The 25375-nt window shown below is 40.9% G+C and overlaps 1 protein-coding gene across 3 annotated transcripts in view; it reads left to right on the forward strand.

Annotated features, from left to right (window-relative positions):
• The window catches only part of nckap5l (NCK-associated protein 5-like), an 83749-nt gene that overhangs the window by 5595 nt on the left and 52779 nt on the right, over nt 1–25375 (forward strand). Inside the window, exon 1 of one of the 3 annotated variants that reach the window (XM_057857740.1) lies at nt 14209–14644. The exons of the other annotated variants lie outside the window; for them this stretch is intronic. The gene's annotated coding sequence lies outside the window, so the exon portion shown is untranslated. Of the gene's footprint in view, nt 1–14208; nt 14645–25375 lie in introns of those variants that run through there. 3 annotated transcript variants of the gene reach the window in all.

Raw genomic sequence — 25375 nt, forward strand, 5'->3', positions numbered from 1 at the left:
AGCAGTTGGACAAAGAAGAATGGTCTAAAATTCCAGCAGAGCATTGTAAGAAACTCACTGATGGATACCGGAAGCGGTTGTTCGCAGTTATTTTTTCTAAAGGTTGTATTACCAAGTATTAGGCTGAGGGTGCCAATGCTTTTGTCCAGCCCATTTTTGGAGTTTTGTGTAAAATGCTAATAATTTAAAGCTTTTTTCCATTCTCTTTTGTGTTTTTTCATTGCAAGCAAAATAAATGAAGATAATACTACCAAAGGCATTTGTAATTGCAATCATTTTCTGGGAGAAATTATATGATGGAAAAGCAGGGGTGCCAATACTTTTGGCCAGCACTGTAAATGCGTGAAAAAAAGACATCATATCGCATTGTCTTTCGACGCCAAACACGCTAGTGGCGGTCCCAAGTCTCTACGACCACCCCAGCTGTAGTTACGGCCCAAAACCCCTCTTGAAAAACCCCCGAAATAGCTCAAACGCACTCTTCTGGCGCTCAGGGGGAGCCGATCTCGCCTCCCCGCATTGTGGGGGGGTTGACTTTCATTCTGAAGTGTCCTTGGATTTCACCTTTGACCCCCTGATGTTGAGTTATGGCCAAATTGCGTCATGAGTGTACAAGTCCCTGTGCTTTTAATGTTTCCCCCTCCTAATTTAAGATTGGGGCGCTTTTGGGCGCACACGAGGGGTTCCCCGGAATGTCTTTCGATACCGAACGCGCTAGTGGCGGTCCTGAGTCTCCGCGACCCCCCCGTTCTCCAGTTATTCTCACCTGAGCTGCAGGATGACACCCACTTTTATCTTGCGCGCTTTCCAAACGATTACCGACCTCCACCCTAAACATAACTAGACCCAAAGGTCACGCACACCGCCACCCCCGAGCCCAAACACTACACCCGCTGGCCCCTGACCTCCCTCCCTCCCTCCCTTTTTTTAATGTTTCCCTGGAACAGTGACACTTTTATAAAATGACGTATCGAGTCACAGAAGGAGCATATCGATAACCTTTTAGGATATGTATCACGATATATCACCATTTGGATATTTTGTCAAACCCCTACTCATCATTGCAGAACATTCCCAGGCTCAAATAGACATTGATTATAACATGATTTCAAAATAAAGTATAAACCGTGCATTTAAAAAAAAAAAAATCTTTAAAGAAACAGATCAGTTTAATCGTTGTGATTTCAACTCCAAGGACTTTTCAGTATTTGTCATTCGCAGCATTCGCAGAACGCATGTGGCACCAATTAGCGGCCGCCACCGATGAAGTCACCCGTTTGCCTTCTGGTGATGTCACGCGGCGCCACGCGGGCCAGCCGCCGCAAATTGCTCAACTTAAAGAACACGCGCCGGCGCAAAACTGAGCGACAGCAACAAAAAAAAGCCTAGCAGTTGACGGACGTTTGTCCGAAGCGGTCCAAACGCAGAGTTGGGCTAGCAAATTTGGGTGTCAAAATGTGGCTATGGTTGCAAACTTGTTAGTGTTTCAAATTAAAATGTCAAACCAGACTTATGGTTTCAAAGTATCTTTTGAAGCCAGGGTTAGGGACTCAAGTGCGGTTTGTTCTCAGTTGAACGCACTAACTCAAAACCCAAATCCTTGACCATGACCCTGCATAGGCAAACTACCTCAGAACTAGGCATGTGCCGGTATGAGATTTTGACGGTACGATAACCGTGAGCAAAAATACCGCGGTTTTACGGTATCACGGTATTGCAATAAATATGTGTTATTTTGAGAGGTATGGGTTAAAAAAAAAAAAACTTTTTTCTGGGATTTTTTCATTTTTCAGAAAATATTTGCAAATTGGAACATGAATATTATGTTAAAATAAATAAATGAAAAAATATTTTAAATTAAATCAAAATAAATAGAACTTATAGACTACCCACAGCCACAGCTATGGTTGCTCAAGATTGGAGCAAGAACTAAATTAATTGCTATGAAAAAGTAAAAACACTTCTAAATAAAATAGAAAAATATTGACTGTACTTTTTTTTGAGGGGGCAAAAGCTCAAGTGAAGTTTCGCCATTTTCAGCCACTGTGTCAACTCTACATGTCATGCCTTTGTGTTAAAAAGACGCAGAATTCATAAGTTAATAGGTTAAAAATGGATGAGTTTGTTAAAATGTGAATGTTGTTGTGTAAAGGTTTCATCTAAAAACACTGGGAGTGAGACCTCTCCTTGTCCAGCGAGCGTACATTTGTGCTTAGGGCAAGATCATCTGTCGCAATTAGCGATCTTTGATGTTATCCCTTTTCCTTCATTCACGCTTGTTTCTCAGTGGCCATGAGATTTATAACCTCGATGAAGTTGCTTTCCCTGCTAAGACTAGGCTAACATTCGTCTTTGTAAGTTTTTAGTTCATTTGTATTTTGAATTTGAAAGGAAAATGTGTGTTTTGTTTTTGGCGAACTTTTTCATGGATGACCTTCTCACATTCTGTTGTGTTTGTGCTAATGAAGCTACTCACACGTGTAAAAAACTATTGTACAACGTTTTAAAACTGTATATTTCAGTTACCATAATTTGAGACCTCCATACATTCAAGAAAGGTACGCCTTTTGTTTGGAGTATTTCTTTTTTGGTGTTTAGCAGAATAGCGTCACTGACACTCACACATCAACAACCGGAGAGGATCACCGGAGGGGTGAGCGCTGCCGCTCCAAGATACTTCTGGCTTCATTTTTGAGACTTGTAAAATAGCGAATACCGTACTACGGTATGACGGAAAATTTTAGTGGTTTTGAAACCGGGACGTTTTTATACCACGGTAAACCTTGAAACCGGTAACCGGCACATGCCTACTCAGAACTACAATAATGAAAATATTTCATCGATTAACAATTTTTCATGGAGATGGCGAGCTAAAAACGTGTCTTTGGAAACTAGAGCATAACAGAACAAAGGCCAGCTTTTCTCTGACAACACGAAAACAAGACAAAAATGTGACAGTTTTCGTCATATGTTCACAATGTATGACATTTTCGTATTCTACACGTAGTTAGTCACAGTGTTGTTAATCTTAAAGAAAAAAAGTAATTAATTATAGTTACAAATTACTTCTCCCAAAAAGTAATTGCGTTAGTAACTCAATTACCTGAATGTAAGAGTAATTAGTTACTTGGCAAAGTAATTGGTGATAATTACTCCCCCCCCCAAAAAAAAACAAAAAAAAAAAAACATTGGCCACACTATGTGAAGTTTTTTGTGAAGGTTTTTGCTACAATTGGCCCGAGCCCAATTCTTTACCCTAATTTACCCTTTACCCTGAATAAACTGTTAATAGTTGTTAAAATTGCTCCCATTATTGCATTAGTTCCCTTCTCTCTACTTTCGACATATGAAAGTTTTAAAACTGTTTCATCATTTAAAGATAGATTCAAGTCAAGATTTTGCCGATTTAGAAGTATTTTAGATAAAAAGTTACTTAGGTTCGCTAGGAAGGTTCTCTACAACAGAGCCGTCCTAAAAAGTCTACTGCTTTAAGATGGCGGCTGTCTACTAACTCATTTAGTGACATGTCTGTCATTTTGCATCTAGTTATATCTATGTACAGTACATGTGATATCTACCATGTCTACCATATCTACCATAACATGCGGGCGTAGTTTGTAAGCTATCGGCTACAACATGTATTATTGGAGCTACCTAGCATCGCGTTTGCTCGGCGTCACAACTTTCTTGCCTCCTCCCCACTCCTGCTCTGTCGTCTCGGTAAGTCCGTCTCCCTCAGACTTTTCGACCAATATAGTAACGCATAGTAACGCGTGCCTTTCCGTCCTCAGTAACGGTAACGGCGTTGCCAAGATGAGAAAAGTAATTAACTAGATTACCCACTACTGAAAAAAATAACGCCGTTAGTAACGACGTTATATTGTAACGCCGTTATTAACAACACTGGTTAGTCATCGTAGCAGTGTTTGGTTGTTTCACTCATCCACAGAAACACCAATATCCTAGGACAGGGGTCCCCAAACTTTTTCCTGTGAGGGCCACATAACTTGTCCCTTCTCTGATGAGTCAGTTTGTAACAGAAAAAGTGTGACGATTGCAGGAGTGCCTAAATGTAAAAAAATATCGTTTTTCAGAAAGCCACAGTCAAATAACCCTTTCTGGATTCTTCACGGAACAAAAGTAAATAATATGATATAATATAATAATAATAATAATAATAATAACAACACTATTAATTAAATAAATGACCAAATAGCCCTCTCTGAGTTCTTCACAGAAAAAATCCAGGAAATAAATAACACTATTGAGGAAAAAAAATTTTTTTTCAAAATGCTCTCTGGTATTGTTCAGGGGGCCGGGCCAAATGTGGAGGCGGGCCGGGTCCGGCCCCCGGGCCGTAGTTTGGGGACCCCTGTCCTAGGAGCTTGGCTTCTCTCCATGCTTGCTTGTTTTGAAACACATGGTAAGAGTTGTGTTCCTCTATGCCTTTAAAAGTCTGTGCTTAGTGCTTATCACACACTTGTAGTGTTAGCATAGCATTTGCGTTAGCATTGCTTTCGCTATGAACTGTTTGTCAAAAAAAGTTGAGTGTTTGAGACGACGCTCGCCCCCCAGTTGTAAAAAAATAGTTCTAAAAACACTCGGGATTTTTTTGTATTCGTATTTAAAGTGCCTGTGACAGCATAAAAAAACTTAAACAGCATTATTATGTGAATTAGAATCATATTTTGAGACGATTCAACTTTATACAACAATTTGGCAAAGCGCAGATGACGAGAAATTAGTCTTTTAATCTGCAGTTTAGCCCCGCCTGTCATTATAGCGCTCTTGCGTCCCCAGCTGGTGGATGACGTCGGCAGGGTCACGATTTCATCTGATTTAGAATTCAGCCTATTGAGGGGGAAGATTCAGAACAAGGAAAATGTGACAAAGAGAAATGCAAGCCACCTTATAAAGACGTGTGCCATGATCTCAATATTTTACATAATACAAAACATGATTTTACTCACTTCCTGGTAAATCCAGTGGTCCCACAGTTGTCTGATTTGTTTTGGGCAATCTCTGTGTGATCGTGAACTTTTTGAAACCCAGAAATGCTAACACGCCTCTCCCTGGTGCAGCAACAAAAGCCTGCAGCACACTAGGCTTGCATGATGCGAAAAATAAACAAGTGAATCCTTAAAAACAGCTGAATTCACAGTCCATCTGCATGCTATAAAGCAATGGTGGAGTGTGAGATGCTGACCCGGGTGACGTCACATTCCCATTCCTCCTCAATCCAGCAAGCCACTCATTTTCATGGCACGGGATTAAAAAATTTGAATATATAAATTAGGGCTGTCAAAATTATCGCGTTAACGCGCGGTAATTAATTTTTTAAATTAATCACGTTAAAATATTTGACGCAATTAACGCACATGTCCCGCTCAGAAAGTATTCTGCCTTTTGGTAAGTTTTACAGCAAGGCTTTTTATGCTGTCCAACAGCGAACTCTCGTGGTCGCTTTGCGACATGGTTTATTGTTTTCTTACCAGTTCATTATGGCTGCACGACGTCTCGGGCTGATAATGTTGTGCTTATATGATCCTTGGACAAGATTTGTCCGTAAGTATGGTTGTTGTAAAGAATGTACATATTATGTTAGTAAGCGAAATGTTATATTTTTTGTATGAGACGCTTTTTGTTTGTTTAGTGAACCTGTATAGCGTGCTAAGCTAACGTTGTTGCTAATGCAATGCTTGTGTACTTTTATTTTGTAGTTTTACGACGGTCTAAAGAGGACAATGGTTTGAGGCCATTTTATTAATAAATCAGATGAAAAAGGAAAAAATTATTAAGGCGTCGTTCACTAGCTGTCTAGCTTTGGAAAAAGTAGACGCTTCGGAGTGAGGACAGCATAGACAGATTTAAATGACAGTAGAGTGAAATGCCCACTACAGTCCTTATGTACCGTATTTGAATGTATATATCCATCTTGTGTCTTATCTTTCCATTCCAACAATTTATTTTACAGAATATATATATAATTTACAGAAAAATATGGCATATTTTATAGACGATTTGAATTGCGATTAATTGCGATTAATTTCGATTAATTAATTTTTAAGCTGTAATTAACTTGATTAAAAATTTTAATCGTTTGACAGCCCTAATATAAATCGATCACTTCCACAGACATGCAAGTGGTCCATTTCATTAAGAACCATAAAATACCGCGTTAAATATGAAATAAACATGCTTTTTGCTGTCATAGGCACTTTAATGCTCTTATGAAAGTGCAAACCTTTGTTTTACATCTGAAAAATTATTATGATGGAAATTATTCATAAAATGTCGCTAATCCGATGACTATGATATTCAAACTAACTGATAGATTAATCGATTACTTAAATTATCACTCAAGGCACGTTTTGACCTCGTCATCATGAAAAATTGTTCATCGACGAAAAATATTCATTATTGCTGATGAAAACTACAACGTATGAAGGAAGTAGCAGAAGGAAAAATTGAACCTAAAACATAGACATTTATGTCATAATTCTGTTAATTACCTTTCATAATCAACCTGCTTTGAAAAAAGAAAAAAAAAAGCATATCGGCGATATCATGATTTAAAAATCGGAGCCGGCCTTTGAAAATCCCATATAGGTCGACCATTAGTAGCCACTGTCCTATAGCAGTTAAAAAGTACTACTCGCAATGGTGACCTTAAAATCATCTAGCCCTATTGTGAATCATATCAATCCATTTGGAATCAATTGATTGGGTCTACTCTATGAAATAAAGCACGCTACATCGGGCTCGTCAAGCGGGAGCGGGAAAACGTGAGACGAAAGACCCTTTATCTCCACGACGACTGGCTTTGACTCGGGGGCGACCATGTGAGCGCCTCTCATTCAGGTCAAACCGGGACCCTCTTACAAGGGAAGTCCCTCGCTGTCCTATTCAGCCCATAAGCATGTCGTTGTGCATTAGTGGCTGACAGGCCTTCATTCACGTCTTTTCAAGTGACTGAAAATAGCTAAATGCAGAGAGTGCTCATTTATGGTTGGGGGTAGGCATGTGCCGGTATTAGATTTTGAAGGTACGATAACCATGGGCAAAAATACCGCGGTTTCATGGTATCACGGTATTGCAATTATAGCTCCAAAATGTGTTATTTTGAGACGTATGGATTAAAAAATAATAATTTTTTTCCATTGAACAGGATTTTTTTTTTTTTTTCAGAACATAGTTGCAAATTGGAACATGAATATATTGTTAAAATATCAATTAAAAAAACATTTTAAATAAAATTAAAATAAATATAACTTGTAGACTATACCCACAGCCACAGCTCAAGTTGCTCAAGATTAGAGCAAGAACAAAATAATTTCTATAAAAAAAGTAAAAACACTTCTAGATAATTTTTTTTTTTAAATTCTACTGCATGACTTTTTTTTGAGGGTGGAAAAGCTCAAGTGAAGTTTCGCCATTTTCAACCACTGTGTCAGCTCTAGTCTACATGATGTCATGCCTATGTGTTAAAAACAAAGAATTCATAAGTTAATAAGTTAAAAATGTATACGTTTAAGGTGTAAATATTGTTGTGGAAAGGTTTTGCGCACTAAAGCCGGACTGTCGGCATTTAAGTTCATTGAAAGCAAGAAATAAAACGTTGAACACGGCACTCAAAGTATTCTAGTTTTTTTCAAGACAAGATAAAACAGACACGACAGTAACAATAGGAACTATTGTTATTTGGGTTAGTTGATGGACACACACAGGAAGTCTGTGTTGTTACGTTTGTTATGGTCCAAGTTGCGGAGCTGCAATAAACGTTGACTCAAATGAATTCAAGAAACTAAATTCTGTGCTTTATGAAGAGTGAAAAAAGCAGAATTTAACACAGACGAAATCATTCGGCCGATCAGAGTGAAGTATTACCGAAACAAAATTGTGACGTCAGGTACCGTAATGGTCGGCAACGGATCGCCGCATATGTGTCTTCATCACAACGTGGCCTTGTCAAAAAAAAAAAAAATCTGTTTATATTAGAGATGTCCCTATCGATCGGGACGCCGATCGTCCGCTCACGTCATTTTCAAAGTATCGGAATCGGCAAAAAAATATTGGCCATGCCTTTTTTTAATATATATATTTTTTAATTAAATCGTTTTCTAATTGTATTTAACGTTACAGACATAATATGTTACACTCATCCAGAGTCTTTAGTTTAGGCTTAAGGTAGGGTTATCAAATTTATCCCGATAACGGCGGTAATTAATTTTTTAAAAAATGTATCACGCTAAAATATTTAACGCAATTAATGCATGCGCTGCACGACCCACTCAGGCATTGTCGCGTTCAAGCTGTAATGGCGACGTTTTACTAATATATTGAGCTAAAAGGCAGCATAAAATGAGTAGAGTGAATTTTGGCAGCCTTTGGAGCCTTTTTTTAATTGGCTAAAGCCCTAACAATCCCTCTCCCTACGGTTAGAAATATCATGGGAAGCAATGTGGGGAAGCAAGGTAGCAACTGATCTTTTTCTTAACACCTTATGTTATTTCCCAACGCAGAGAAGATACAGTGCCTTGCAAAAGTATTCGGCTCCCTTGAACCTTGCAACCTTTCGCCACATTTCAGGCTTCAAACATAAAGATATAAAATTTTAAATTTTTTGTCAAGAATCAACAACAAGTGGGACACAATCGTGAAGTGGAACAAAATTTATTGGATAATTTAAACTTTTTTAACAAATAAAAAACTGAAAAGTGGGGCGTGTAATATTATTCGGCCCCCTTGCGTTAATACTTTGTCGCGCCACCTTTTGCTCCAATTACAGCTGCAAGTCGCTTGGGGTATGTTTCTATCAGTTTTGCATATCGAGAGACTGACATTCTTGCCCATTCTTCCTTGCAAAACAGCTCGAGCTCAGTAAGGTTGGATGGAGAGTGTTTGTGAACAGCAGTCTTCAGCTCTTTCCACAGATTCTCGATTGGATTCAGGTCTGGACTTTGACTTGGCCATTTTAACACCTGGATACGTTTATTTTTGAACCATTCCATTGTAGATTTGGCTTTATGTTTTGGATCATTGTCCTGTTGGAAGATAAATCTCTGTCCCAGTCTCAGGTCTTGTGCAGATACCAACAGGTTTTCTTCCAGAATGTTCCTGTATTTGGCTGCATCCATCTTCCCGTCAATTTTAACCATCTTCCCTGTCCCTGCTGAAGAAAAGCAGGCCCAAACCATGATGCTGCCACCACCATGTTTGACAGTGGGGATGGTGTGTTCAGGGTGATGGGCTGTGTTGCTTTTACGCCAAACATATCGTTTTGCATTGTGGCCAAAAAGTTCAATTTTGGTTTCATCTGACCAGATCACCTTCTTCCACATGTTTGGTGTGTCTCCCAGGTGGCTTGTGGCTAACTTTAAACGAGACTTTTTATGGATATCTTTGAGAAATGGCTTTCTTCTTGCCACTCTTCCATAAAGGCCAGATTTGTGCAGTGTACGACTGATTGTAGTCCTATGGACAGACTCTCCCACCTCAGCTGTAGATCTCTGCAGTTCATCCAGAGTGATCATGGGCCTCTTGGCTGCATCTCTGATCAGTTTTCTCCTTGTTTGAGAAGAAAGTTTGGAAGGACAGCCGGGTCTTGGTAGATTTGCAGTGGTCTGATGCTCCTTCCATTTCAATATGATGGCTTGCACAGTGCTCCTTGAGATGTTTAAAGCTTGGGAAATCTTTTTGTATCCAAATCCGGCTTTAAACTTCTCCACAACAGTATCTCGGACCTGCCTGGTGTGTTCCTTGGTTTTCATAATGCTCTCTGCACTTTAAACAGAACCCTGAGACTATCACAGAGCAGGTGCATTTATACGGAGACTTGATTACACACAGGTGGATTCTATTTATCATCATCGGTCATTTAGGACAACATTGGATCATTCAGAGATCCTCACTGAACTTCTGGAGTGAGTTTGCTGCACTGAAAGTAAAGGGGTCGAATAATATTGCACGCCCCACTTTTCAGTTTTTTATTTGTTAAAAAAGTTTAAATCATCCAATGAATGTTGTTCCACTTCACGATTGTGTCCCACTTGTTGTTGATTCTTGACAAAAAAATTAAATTTCATATCTTTATGTTTGAAGCCTGAAATGTGGCGAAAGGTTGCAAGATTCAAGGGGGCCGAATACTTTTGCAAGGCACTGTATATCAATTGGTAGCACTACGCACAGTCATGGTTCCACTTCCCATCATGCATTTGGGCATGGCTACAGTATTATTTACTGAAAGCTCAACAAATACACTAGATGGCAATATTTAGTCAAAATATACAAAGTCACATTTGTCCTTTAAGAATTACAAGTCTTTCTATCCGTGGATCCCTCTCACAGAAAGAATGTTAATAATGTAAATGCCATCTTGAGGATTTATTGTCATAATAAACAAATTCAGTACTTATGTACTGCATGTTGAATGTATATATTCGTCCGAGTTTTATTCATTTTTTTCTTAATGCATTGTTAAAATGTATATGATAGGGAAAAATTATCGGGAATGATTGGAATTGAATCGGGAGCAAAAAAAAAACAATCGTATCGGGAAATATCGGGATCAGCAGATACTCAAACTAAAACGATCGGGATCGGATCGGGAGCAAAAAAACATGATCGGAACAACCCTAGTTTTTATATGTATATATATATAATATAAAATTTCTGTCTCCATCCATGTACCTGTTTATAATGCGCACCATGATTTTACAAGTGGATTTGGGGGGGGAAAAAGTGTGCGTTATATTTGGGAAATTACGGTATTTCCCAAGATCTAACAATGGACCTCTCCAAGGCTGCCACAGAAGGGTGTGGCTTCTTACAGGCACTGTCCTCCACAGTTGCTCATATGCTACAATCCAGAGGATTGAGATCTGGACTCTGGGGTGGCCACATATCACCTTGTAAATCAACTTTTTGGTCCGCACAGATCGGCACTTCCAGACCCTGGTTTTCGTGAGTCTGTTCCAGTATCTTTCAGCTTCTTTTTAACTTTGTAGACTGCACATCTGGATATTCTCAGATTTGCTGCAATCTCAGGAGGTGTCAGACCGGCACGCAGCAATTCAGGTACAGCTAAAGTTTTCTTCATTATCAGCAGAAGCACAGGAATTGTAGAGACGAGAGATTACCAGCTGCATTGAGTGACCTTAATGAATCACTTAAAGGGTATGTAACGGCAAAGGGGGCGTGAGACATCAATAGAACCGTTATGTGCCAAGATAACAAATATTGATAAAGTTAACAAAAAAAAAATCAATCACATTAATGAGCAATTATCGAAAAGAGATCGAAAATGACGAACATTTCCGAAAGTGTTCCGGAAACAGCCAAATGGGGCGGCGACGTCACACCAAGTGATTGACAGTTGAGGCGGAGCCAGGTGCCATTGTTTTTTTATCAACGAGAGAGTAGCGTTCGGGTTTGTTTGACCAAAACATCACTAAAATGGTTCAAAACTGCTGTGCTAAGTGGTGTACAAATAGCTATTTATCGGAATATAGTATCCATGAGTTCCCGAACGCGAAAAAAAAAAAGCTGGACTACGCAGACAATGGGTAAAGTTCGTCCGTGCAAAGAGGGCTAATTTTCTAGACCCAGCCTCCGGCACGGTTTTCTGTTATTTTCCACCTGAAAGCTTCTTGAACTATGGACAAGTGAAATCTGATTTTGCTGCAAGATTGCTGCTCAAAGCAGATGCGGTGCCCACCATACACTAGCCACCTAAATGTCCCGAGATATCAAGAAAGAGGACGATGACTGGCAAAGGAGGCTAAGGCTAAGCAAAGAAGGGGAGCAGCCAAGCTCGAAATGGCCAGAGCGAGTACTCTTTTATAATAAAAAAAATATCACGCATTGGATACAGGACTGGACACATGTATAAATTATCGCTCGTAAAATATATAGAACAAATCCTCTGATCCCATTCATATTTGTGTCTGTTGGCAGAGCGAAAAACTATGATAGCGCAATAAATGATAATTATTCTATACATTACTTTATTTTGCGGTCACGGTGTATCAGCTTCACAAAAAGAAATGCAAAAAATATCATTCGTTGTTTCCCACACGATCTGCTGCCGATGTTTCCTTGCTCCCCTCAGTGACCGTTTCATTATGCTGCATTGGCGTTCGTTTGGGCTCAAATTGGTGCCTAAAACATCGATTAAAGCTTCGTAACTCTCCTCGTCACCGTTAGATGAACATTCGTTACGTCCTTCTACGTCGGATTCGTCGCTGAAACTAGAAACGAAATTGTCTGCCATCATCGCCGCCATTCAGTATTAAAGCACTGAGCCTTTTTTCTTGTTGAAGAAACACCCCTCACTGTCAATTCTGAATTCTCTTTTATTGACAACGGGGGGTGTTTCTTCATGAGGGAACCTGGAATATGTGCAGGACGAACACAATGCAACAGCATAAACAGCTCAAAACACCGCTAATTCTCCCCTCACTAGAAGGAATTATATTGATGCAGAAAGGCGCTGCCCCCCTAGTGGCCGGTGGCAGTCTCTTCACTTGAAATGACGTCACACACACACAATCTGCCAGATCTTGGGCGCCGGTCGTTTTAGCTTGACAATCGAGCCAAATTTCTCTCATTTTCTTGTGTGTAATTACACGAAGTGGCATGATATGAATACAAAAGGCATGCGTTTATGGATAAATGATGGAATATTAACATTTTCCCAGGGCATGACATACTCTTTAAGCATGACAACCTATTTAGATATGTTTCAATGGCTTTTAAAAAAGCAGTCAATTGAGTGTAAACTTTTTTTTGGATCACCCTGTAGATCAGGGGTGTCCAAACTTTTTGCAAAGGGGGCCAGATTTGGGTGACGTCCTTTACGTAGAACAATATATTTGAGCAAAATTTAGCAAGCTATTCAGTGTGTCACATTTGCTTTATTATTTTTTTAATTAATAATTTCAACAATCTCGCAACTAGCCTTTGCGGCGTTCTCTTTTGACTCTCAGGCTCTTGCGAAATACTACTGCTGTGAAATTAAACTAGCTTCAAGTTGCTTCAATTTCTCGCTCCGTATCTTCCCTGTAATCTTGCCGTACATGTCAGCGTGTCTTGTTTGGTAATATTGCCTCACATTGAAATCTTTTAAAAACGGCGACTGTCTCTTTGCAAATGAGGCAAGACACAGTTGCGTATTTTAGTGAAGAAATAGTCCAATTTCCACCTATACTTGACGCGTCGGCCGTCACAGTCAACTTTTTTGTTGTTGATTGTCACCATTTTAGAAAATTGGAAGTAGAGGATCACACGTAGTAATGTTGCTTAGCCCCTAAACACCTGCAACATGAAGCAATTATCAGAGAATCCCAAAATTTGAAAAATAAAGTCCTAATGAAACCTTTTTTCAAATTTGTGAAAGGTCAAAATGAATATGTGTAATAAGCACTCTAATATCTATAACCCATGCTAAATCATGTTTTTTTTCTCATGGAACCTGCAGATGAATGTGTCGACTTGCATCCATTTTTTTTTTTCAAAAAGAATTGTCAAAATTCTAAATTAGTCTGAAAATCATGAAATTTTAGGTGTATCAAATGCGATACATTTGGCAATAAAGGGTTAAAGTGCTGCTGCCTTTTAATGGGTAAATGAGGAGCAGCATTTCGTGTGTAAGCTACTTGATATGCTGGTTGCAGTACTGCTGACCAATTTATTAAGTCTGTGCGGGCCAAATATTATTGATTTTATGACAGAGGCTGGGGGCCGGATGAAATTTGACCACGGGCCGCATTTGGCCCCCGGGCCGGACTTTGAACATGACTGCTGTAGATGGCATCGGCACCCTAAATGTTGATAGTTGTCAATACCGATACCACCAATTCGGGCCGGATCGGCGCCCCCTGCCGATACTGGTATCGGTATCGGTGCAACTTTAGTTTTATCCGATTACTCGATTAATTGATAGTTTTCAGTCGATTACTAAAATATTCGATAGCTGCAGCCCTAATTCAATTTGCCTTTTAAAAGGGTGCAAGAACCCTGTTCAAACATCAGCAGTTTTTTTTTTCCGTTTTTCAATCCTCATCGGCTTTTGAAAGTGCCATATTGCTCGACCTCTATGCGGGAGTCAAGAGTCAAACAGCAGACACGAGGGTGGATGCGCGTTGCCGCCCCGTTCTGATCTACTGGCCGCAAAAGTCATCTAGTGAGAGAGAGACAATCCTCTTAGCGCGAGGCTTTTTTTGCCACCTCGTGCTTCAGAACGGATATCCTCTCAGGCTCGCTCTGCCGTTCCTTTGTGCTCTCCGCGGCGGAGTCTCGGCCGCCTCCGCGACCCCCTTCTCCTCAGATCCGGCAGCTGCGGGGTTAATGTTTAGCAGAGGCAGAGAGTTGTAAGGGGGGAGGGAGGAGGACCGGCGCGGAGGCGGGGGGCTACTCCACAGATGTTGTAGTAGGCAGGCCGCGCCGGCTCGCTCGCAGGAAATCCTCCTCGCTCGTCCGGGAACAATGGGAGATGCCGCGGCCGCCTCCGCGCGCTCTCGCCCGCCGTCTTTCTCCGAGCGTCGTCCTCGCTGTTGAAAAAGCAGCAAATTGTCAGCACCCAGAAATGCCAGGCGGCAGTTGTCGTACTTCCGCGCCGCCTCCAACGCGTGACGGGAAAGCCGAGGTGAGTGGCACCTTCGCACCTCTTTGAGGTACTCTTTGTCTAAAAAGGTCATTGGTGCTAGATGTAACATATCGGAAGATGTGACTTGAATGCCAGTATAAAATTAACTGCGGTGGTGCGCTTCGGTTCGAACCGCCTGACTCGGGTATGTTTGTTTTGGTTCGGAGGGATGAAAGCATCGTAAAACAAACAAAACAGCAGCAGAGACGCTTGGTGATGTGTGTGTCATTGATACATGGCCACCATCCAACCTTTCGGGAGCTCCCTTCCCCCAACCCCAGCAGCCCAAATATTGCCGTAGCGTTCGTCTCGGTTGCCGTTGCCAAACATCAAACAGGAAGCGACGCCTGATTCCGTCTCCCCCACGTCGTCACGTCTCTTTGATATTCCTCCCAAAGTTAAAGCACGCAGACAATGGCGGCAAACTGACTTTGGCCTACATTTTCTTCTTCAAAGCGGGATTTCCCCCCTCCTGATTGGCAATCGGCGGAGGGTCGCGTCTCATTGTTTACGTGTACGTGCAGTGGTAGCGTTTGAGAAATCTTGACGCAGCCTCGCAGGGCTCTGCCAAATTCCCAGTAGTGCCATCGACCGGATTTAGGAAGCACGATATTCTCAGCCCTGTCACATGAAACTCAGTCTGGCTAAACCTTCCTTCGATATTTATTGTAATGTAGGGCTGCAGCTATCGAATATTTTAGTAATCGAGTAATCGACTGAAAATTCTATCGATTAATCGAGTAATCGGATAACTTTTTTTTTTTTTTTTAGGTAAAGAGCAATTATACACATAGATGAGAAAACAAGATATTTCATGTAATATTGAACCATTTTCAGTCAATCAATGTCTTTATTTTCAATGTACATTGTTGAAAACAGCCAACAATTGCATCTCAAATGTGACTTAAAAAAAAGACTAGTTCACTGATTTCACTCCAAATACTTTTAGATTTTATAAAAAATATATATATTTCTTACCTAAAAATGTCATGACGCTTGATAACACACATGACGTAAAAGTTGTGTTTTTCCTATGTGTTTCAATTGAATTTCTACTTGTGTCAAGCTATAAGTTCTAGTTAAGTTTTAAGTTAGTCTAAACTGTAAGTCTTTATAGGATTTTGAGTTTTTCCAGTGTTCAAAATAAATGCTGTGCTGTATTGGAGCACATTAGGCACCAGTGCCACTTGGTGTTTTATCCAGCAATGATGACTGAGCTAAAATTGACAGTTAGCAGTATTATTTTTTTATCACTCTAGAGCGCTGTTTTCACAGATTAAATAACGCCTGTATGTAAGAGTTAGCCGCGCATCGACAGTGGTCATAATGAATAGAAACCTAGCCCTCCGCATGGATAACGTTAGTGAGCGAATGACAGTAACGTAAATCTTATTTATGTGCGCTCAGAAGTGTACTGCTTTAAGATGGCGGCTGTTTCATTAACGCCGCCGAGTCGGTCATTCCGCATCTATTTCTACGTACATGTGATATCTATGACACGCATCAGACGCTACCTGCGAGGCTGCTACCACAGTAGCAACATGCGGGCGTAGTTTTTAACAACGTCGGCGCAGTGTGTAACGGCTGTCGGCTGCAGTAAGGTATTTTTTTTATTGCTTCTTCCTCTACGTATGTGACGTCAGCGCGTTGTCCCGCATTAAAAGTAGTCCGAGCAAAACGTGATGCTTAGAGCTGTGAAAATAAAGGATTACTCGAGGTGAATAAAATTACCCGGATCAGTTTTTAAACTCGAGTTACTCGAGTTGCTCGAGTATTTGTTTCAGCTCTATTGTAATGTTCAAGACCAGAGTTGATTTTCGTCAACAATGACGATAACGGAAATATTTCGTCAACGAACATTTTTTTTTTCCAAGACCATGACGAGCTAAAAATGTGGTTGGGAAGACTACAACATAACGACACAAATGCAAGTTTTAGTCTGATGAGACGACAACAAGATGAAAATGTGACATTGTTTCGTTCATACAGTGGGGCAAATAAGTATTTAGTCAACCACTAATTGTGCAAGTTCTCCCACTTGAAAATATTAGAGAGGCCTGTAATTGTCAACATGGTTAAACCTCAGCCATGAGAGACAGAATGTGGAGAAAAAAAAACAGAAAATCACATTGTTTGATTTTAAAATAACTTATTTGCAAACCATGGTGGAAAATAAGTATTTGGTCAATACCAAAAGTTAATCTCAATACTTTGTTATGTACCCTTTGTTGGCAATAACAGTGGCCAAACGTTTTCTGTAACACTTCACAAGCTTTTCACACACTGTTGCTGGTATTTTGGCCCATTCCTCCATGCAGATCTCCTCTAGAGCAGTGATGTTTTGGGGCTGTCGTTGTGCAACACGGACTTTCTACTCCCTCCGCATATTTTCTATGGGGTTGAGATTAAAGATGCACCGATACCAATACTAGTATCGGCAGGGGGCACCGATCCGGCCCGAAATGGTGGTATCGGCGAGTACAAACAAAGACTGCGCCGATACCATTTACCGGTCCATTATTATAACATTTGACCGCAGCCCTTTTTTTCCTCCTAGCGCTCACTACACTCTGTCTCCGTGTTGTGTGATGACACGTGAACACCAAGCAGCTATCGCTATTGGCCTGCTCCAGACCAATGAGAGCGGGCCAATAGCCGCTCTGACCAATGACAAGGGCGCTTTTTCATATGGAGGAAATTGGAAAAACAAACCAGGAGAAATGGCGGCGGTCGGGAAATATTTCAAAATAGAAATCCCGTCGATTAAAATCAATGGCTGCATGCAAGATTTGCGGCCTGAAAGTTTCGAGATGTGGAGTTAAACTGGCCAGTTTCAGTACCTCGAACCTGATATAACATTTGAAGACGAAACGTGAACGAACACGACGAGTTTGAGCCTGTAAGAGCAGGATTGCTCTCCAGAGGAAGGGCGCTGGACCGAAGCAACAATCTCTGGTCAGTTCACTACGTCTACTTTACTTTTATTGTTTTTTACTGAAAGAAATGCCGCAGTAATTTGGGAACTGTTTCCAAAGTAGGGTTGCCACCTTAAAGAAATTGAAATAAGGGACTCCCCCCTCCCGGAAAAAAGGAGGCTAATAGAGAGACGGGATGCTGTGGTCAATTATGATTACTTATAATTGTTAGCGTCCGCAGATGTGGAAACAAGGTTGAACCTCGAAGCAGACAACAAGCGGGGGATACGTACAAAGGTTTAATGATTGCAAACAAAAAATAACACGCGATCGCGGGATAGTAGAAATAACAAAAGAAGTCCGTGACAGCAGGTCGACGGAGCTCAATACTACAAACTCGAAGGTTGATTAAGACGATAGGCAGCGAGCCAAAAAGCCAGAATAAAAACACTCAAATACCTGCACAGGGTAGAGGTTACAAACGAGAGCAGCACACTAACAGAAAAAAACCCAATGCAGGGGCGTAACAAGCAAATGTAACGAGACTATAGTGCGAGATGTCAAATGGCGATCAGCAAGGCAAATATCTCGGCAGCCTTCTCTGAGATCACTCACACGTCACTTTTTGTTCGTTTTAGGGCAAATATTTACTGGTCACTTTCTGTTGAGTTTGAGTCACTGCCTATTCATTTGGGGGAGATTTCTGGGTCACCTCCTGTTCTATAACCCAAACTCAACAGGAAGTGACTCAAAATTGAAGGAATCTGACCTTCTAGCTAGACCGCCGGAATTGTGCCAGCCGAACCGCTGGACCCGCGTTGGCGCAGATCCAAAGAGCCGGGCTGGCAGGATCCCGGCAATCCAGCCAGAAGGCCGAACGCCTTGCGTTCACCTTAGTCTTAACCCTTTGTACTGACTCCATCTTGAAAGGTTTAAAGAAGGCTCACCGAAAACAAGTTGACAATTTATTCAAGTCGACAGATATCAAAACAGCAAGGCAAAACAGAACCACTCAGGCAGAGATGCAAGGTCACCCTATCATACGCAGGGGTGAAAGTGGTTAGAATTTCTTGCCGGAACTACCCGACGTGAAGGTCGCCACGGAGCCAGAAATTCTGTTTATTTATTTATGTTCTTTTTTTTAAGGGGGGGGGGGGGGCAAAGCTGAAACTACTGAAACGCAAAGAAAAACTTTTGACACAGTTATTTCTATAACACAGTATTTTTTCAATAATTTGCAAAAGTTAACAAAAACAGCAATAACCCCAACCTCCATCTCCTAATTTTTATTTTCCCTCATTTCCTCACATACTAAATGCCAAATCTCAATTTTAACTACTTAAGAACATAGGATGTAGGCTATATTAAAATTGAAGTTCATGTAAACATTTACTTTTGCTTTTTTTTTTTTTTTTTTAAATAATAAAGATATAAGTAACATACATTCAGAAAAATAAGTACAAATGACTTCTATCATGCAGCGTGAAATGGAATATATTTTGAAGATCGCGCAAACATTGACTTTTTTTAAATCATAAGGAAATTAATAAGTAGCCTAACATAAATGAACAAATATAAGTCCAAAGTGCACATTGGCAGCTAAGGTGTTCTGAACCTCCCAATGAGAGCAAATAAAACTAAATATGATAAATAAGCCTCCTCAACTTTTCCCTTGCTCTTAAAGATTTGATCCAGCCCTGAGTCTTAATCTGGAATTGCGTTCCGGCCCTGAATCTTATACCGGAACTGCGTTCCTGACCGTTCTGGCCCACTTTCACCCCTGCTCATACGTCAACAAAAGGTTGACAGCAAATGGCCTCAAATGCGCCAAAATTTAACTCCTTGGTTCTTAATTGACCACCTGATGGGGCAAATATTACGTGACCCGAAGTGAATTTGCACATTATGCCTTATGATAAATTCAATCCGGGTCAAAGGGCGGAATGTTGGGGGAAAATATTATGTGATGCCTTAACATTAGCACATTATGCCTTTGTGATGTATGATTGCCTCTGTCACCTAGATTGTAACAACTTCTATTGTTTTTCACCTTGGGTTCCATAGTTAGCAGGGAATATCACGAGATAACTTGTTTTGCACCATTGTATTGTTTTTTACGTGCTTGGGTTCCATAGCTTGGAGGGAATCTCACGAGATAACTTGTTTTGCACCCATAATACTTACCGCGGGGACAGAACATCTGTTACCAGGACGGCACAACTTGTTGACCATGTGCGAAGCCCTTTTTCAAGTGGCTGAACCAAAAGTAGCTTTAATATTTGTCATTGGGCAAGGCGCGCCCCGCCCCGGGACGGCCAACCCCCGCCCCCACGGGCCGCGTTCCAACAAGAACCGGACATTTCCGGGTGACCCGTGAAGTCCGCTGGAGGATCACGTACGGATCGCTCGGCTTTGTTCCTTCGCCGCTTTACCGGAGCGTTAGCTACCTGCTCATTTGTCACGGTAAGCGATTTTCATTGCTAAGGAACATCTTGTTGTGCGGTAACGGTAGCGCGGGGATTCTGGGATTGACAAGCTAGATCTAGCGTCATCGTTACTACTTGTTATGCTGGTTTTGATGTTTGTTTGCTTGCTCTTGTGGGATTGCAATCAATAAAACTCATTTATTCTGCATTTTCTAATCAAGAAACATCGTATATTTCGCAAAAGTGTGCTTGTTGCTGACTCACTGTGAACCCGGAAATTTCGGAAAACACCACCGTAGACGTCCAATCCTTTTAAAGTGGAAGGGCTAGCAATGAATGAACGACTGTTCAACAGCTCAGTTCAAATGGACTGGATGTCTACTAGTGATAATCTCATTGAAATTGACAGCAGAAGGATGAAAATAGCTTGTTTTCCTCATTATTAGTTGGTTTGTAGAATATCGTAGAATGATTTCCAGACCAATGTATCGATGATCCTCATATCGCTGTATCGTGAGATCATTGTTATTGTGAGCTTTGTAATTCAAATCGTATCATGAGGTACCAAGAGGTTCCAACCCCTAATACTCATGTGAGATGTGCTGCACCTCTTCTATTCTCCCCTCACGGGAGTTTAGGATGTGTAAAGCTAGGCTGTACTCCATCTTCCTTGTTTGGAAACACAGTAAGATTTGTTTTCTTATCTTGGCAAGAGAGAATAAGCAATGCTGCTTTAGCCTTTAGAGGTCTGTGCTAAGTGATAGCGATTGTTTAGCATTCGCGGTAGCATTAGCTTCAGAATGGCGAGAGCCCTTTTAAAACACTGGCCAGTCCAAAGCAGAGCCACTTGGCTTTTCTAGTCAGTATATTTAGAGGAGAGGCAGTTGGAGAAATGACATTTACCTATTAGCCCACTTCAGCTGTTTTGTTTGGTAAATGAGTGAATAGCAAAAAAAACCCCAAAAAAACACGTCGCAGTGTTACCCTGCCTACTGGCCATAGTTTGCTGGGATAGGCTCCAGCATCCCCGCGACCCTCGTAAGGATAAGTGGCTCGGAAAATGAATGAATAAATACATTTTTAAACTAACTATAAAATTCCATTTCTGGAGAAATTGCAATGGCAGCACTTCCTGTTGATAAAGGTGACTTCCTGTTGATTTTGGGTGCATTTCAGGGTGTTTCCGGTTGATAACAGGTCCCTTCTTGTGGATCACCGGTTACTTCCTGTCAATGGAATTGTGAAAAGGGCCATTGGAAATGAATAGGAAATTTTCTTCACTGGAAATTAATGGGAAAGTTTTGGGCAAATTTTAGCGGTACCATGAACTTTGCTTTGTCAACACCTCCTGTTGATACCAGGCCACTTCTTGTTGATTTGAGGGTCACTTCCTGTTTATATGGTGTCACTTGGGTTGGAAATCGATTGGAGTCAATAGACATTTTTGTGCTATTGAAATGAATGGCAAATTTTGTTCATTAGAAATAAATGTTATATTTTGCTCATTGAAATGGAAATTTTTGAGCAAATTTTAGCGGAACCGTAAACTTTGCTTTGTCAGCAATTCCTGTTGATACCAGGTCACTGGGGTCACTTCCTGTTCATATCCTGTCGATGTGGGAGCATTTTGGAGGTCACTTCCTGTTTATATGGGGTCACTTGGGTTGGAAATCAATCTGAGTGAATAGAAGTTTTTGTGCTATTGAAATGAATGGGAAATTTTGCTCATCAGAAATGGGGAAATTTTGCTCATTGTAAATGAATGGGAAATTTTGCCCAATTCAAATAAACGGGCGTTTTTAACTAATTTTGGCCAAACTACATTTTTTGCAAAAACTGTATACAACTTCTGTGTCTCTTAGCGTCCTGACCTTATTGATGGATAAAATTCAATTTTTGAAGTGTCAAACTAAAAAGAGCCCACTTTGCCTAAGAATTCCGGTCGTGTAGGTGGACTAACAGCGTCAGTGGGTCAAATGGTTTTGGCTAGGAAGACATATTATGGTTGCTTTTGCTTTACATGGAAAGCTGCCATCAATGAGAATATAGGACGCTCGTTGGTTTAAAAAAAAATCATAAATAAGCCGCTTTATTATGAAAGCCTCAGGGTACGAACGGAAAGAAAAAAGTAGCAGTAGGAAAATGTGGTGATTTCCTCATACCTCAAAGTCGTGTGTGTGACTTGAAAGTAGGGCTGGGCGATATGGCCTTAAGTACTTATCACGATAAATTGAGCAGATTTACCTCGATAACGATAAATGACGATAAATTCGCCCAAGCGGACTGTTATATAATTTGAAAATTTGAATCAATGCATGGAATACAAATGAACCGTTTCTCGTTAAATTTATTTACCAGCTTTAAATTTAACAATTGCACATGCAGTCTAAACATTAAGTATAAAAAAAAAATCGTGTAAACAATAAGAATTCTAGTTTGAACATATATAACAGCTTGTATGACTTGAAAAATTTACAACATTATAAAAATTAATATGACGACTGTGCAAACATGTCATTGTAACACAAATGACTTGCAGCTTTAACAGTACACTTCAGAAAACTTAATGGTAATGGCTGCTGTGACATAATTATTCAACACACGTGTTTACGTCAAGGTTTTTTTTTTTTTTCCCAGAACATTTTTTATACATGCACACAGACACAACCAGATTAAAGCTGTATTGCTCTGATGCCAATGAAACATTTAAGATTTTATGATGGCAGAATAAAGCAAACAGAAAAATAGCTGTGGCCATTAAACTGTCATATTATATATAGCCTTCACTGTTGGATTATACTTTATGATGAGTGCTTTACCATCCTGAAAGCTTTCCGAGAAATCACACAGAGATACCAAATAACACCACATAATGATTGCTACATGAAGTCCGTGCCCAGTCCACTCATTAATTTCAGCCGTTTCGACAAGGTTAGAGCCGCTATCCGACTCCATCACGTTCATTTGTACCATTATTCATTTGTACCGTTAGCCGCTAGCTGTGGCTTGGCTACCAGAAGAAAGCACTGAAAGCATCCTCTCCTGAAATCGTGAGAACCAGAGAGGACAGCGGGTGAAAGCCCGTCTGGAACCTGCCAAGAGTTTACTTAATGTCGGGTGAAAGTTTGGCGAAGCTCCCTTAAGCCTGACTCCATCACGTTTACTTGTAGTGTTAGCCGCTAGCGTTAGCCTACTGGGCTTCTGTTTGTTTGGCTTCCTGAAAACCACGTGACTCCATACGTAAGCACACTGACTGCTTTCTTAAAGGGGAATGAACATAGCCGAACAACACAGAGTCAAAGCGGGATGAAAAGACTATTTTCTTGTTTTATTAAATTACCGAATTTACGGACATGGTCAAAATTACGTCGGTCATCGTGAAGAACTTCGGTAACGGTAAATTTTCGGTTTACTGCCCTGCTCTACTTGAAAGTAAAGACAATGTTTGATTTTCATTTATTTATTTTTTTCTGGGCACATTACAATACATTGTGCGACACAGTCCTCCGGTGGTTACGTTATAGCAAGTATGACAAGCAACTCATGGGACACCGAACCCCACTCTCCCTTTATTTAAATTTACTGGAAGCTCTTGTCTTGTTCCAATACGGCAGGTGAGGCAGGCCCAGATGATCTGCTCGTGTTGGATTCTAACCCAGACAGGGAAACCAGATGCTCAACACCTCTAATCTCATTTTCACGTTGACATGAGCTGCGGGGATCAGGAGACGCTCGCCCATAGACGCCTGTTGAAAAGAAGGAATTAACGCGCGAACCTGCCGGCCAAACAAATCAGAGATAAGCCTGAAATGCGCCGGCGTCCCATTTAGGAAAAGGTGACGGGTCACTGTGTTAGAAAGGGAATTCCAGTGAGGGATGGAACTTTTCCGCTCAATTTCCCAACATTAAAGCTGAATATATACAGTATATATATATATATATATTTTGCAAGATCCTTATATTAGCAGAGATAGGCGTCCAATCCAATTTGACCAGGAGGCCTTGGCAGTGATCATTAATTTTTTTTTCTGAAATTTTATTTCATTGGTAGGTCATATCCTGTTGATTTTGGAGCATTCCTAGGTCGCAACCTGTTGATTTTTGGTCACTTACTGTTGATTTTCAAGCATATACAGCTCAACTTTTATTTATTTTGGAGCATTCTTTTGTCATTACCCTTCCTTCAATCCCGGCTATTGTTGACATCATCACCAAATCCAAACCCACAACCTGTCATCTTGATCCTCTTCCCACTGCCCTCATCAAAACCTGTCTTCCCTCAATAGTCCCCCTCATCACTAATATCATTCACTCCTCACTCATATCCGGTACAGTTCCCTTCAGCTCTCAAAACCTCTTCCATCACACCCATTCTGAAGAAACCGAACTTGGATCCCACCGATTTCAATAACCTCCGCCCCATCTCCAGCTTACTTTTCATTTCCAGATTTGTTGAAAAAAACCTTGCATCCCAACTCCATAACCACCTAATTACCAATGACATTTACGAGCAGTTTCAATCCGGTTTCCGCACCCTCCATAGCACTGAAATAGCCTTACTTAAAATTACAAACGACCTCTTCATAGCATCCAACTCTAGTCTATTATCAATCCTTGTCCTTCTGGATCTCACTACTGCCTTCGACACCATTTCCCACATAATCCCTCTCGACCGGCTGTCGTCCCTTGGGATCACCCACACACCTCTTTCCCGGTTCACTTTCTACCTGTCCGACCGGACACAATTTGTCAAATTGGGCCCCCGTAAATCCAAATCCCTCCCTGTCTCCGCTGGCGTGCCCCAGGGTTCTGTCCTGGGGCCTCTCCTCTTTATCATTTACATTCTCCCCCTCGGTTCCATCTTCTGCAAACACAACATAGACTTCCACTGTTACGCGGGTGACACCCAGCTCTACATTTCCTCAAAACAAACCTCCTCCCTTCCACCCTCCTCCCTCACCTTCTGCTTGGAAGACATGAACTCTTGGTTCTCCTCTAACTTCCTTCTACTCAACAGCTCAAAATCAGAAGTCCTCCTCGTTGGAACCACCGCCATGCTCTCTCATGTCAATAAATTCTCTATTACCATCAACAATGTACCGATCTCTCCTTGTACTCAGGTTAAGAGTCTGGGTGTCATCCTCAGTTTCAGTTCAGTTTAAGTTTATTGTCCCCTAAGAAAGGGAAACTTACAGCAGGTAAGCATACAGATAACACAACAATAACTCATACACATACAACAGCACACTCTCCTTCCAGTCACATATCAACGGCATTACCAGATCAGCCTACTTCCACCTTCGCAATATTTCTCGTCTCCTCCCTTCTCTCACCCGCCATACCGCTTCCACCCTGGTCTGTAGTCTAATAACCTCCCGGCTCGATTACTG

The sequence above is a fragment of the Corythoichthys intestinalis genome, chromosome 2, assembly GCF_030265065.1.
Source record: "Corythoichthys intestinalis isolate RoL2023-P3 chromosome 2, ASM3026506v1, whole genome shotgun sequence".
Classification (NCBI taxonomy): Eukaryota; Metazoa; Chordata; class Actinopteri; order Syngnathiformes; family Syngnathidae; genus Corythoichthys; species Corythoichthys intestinalis.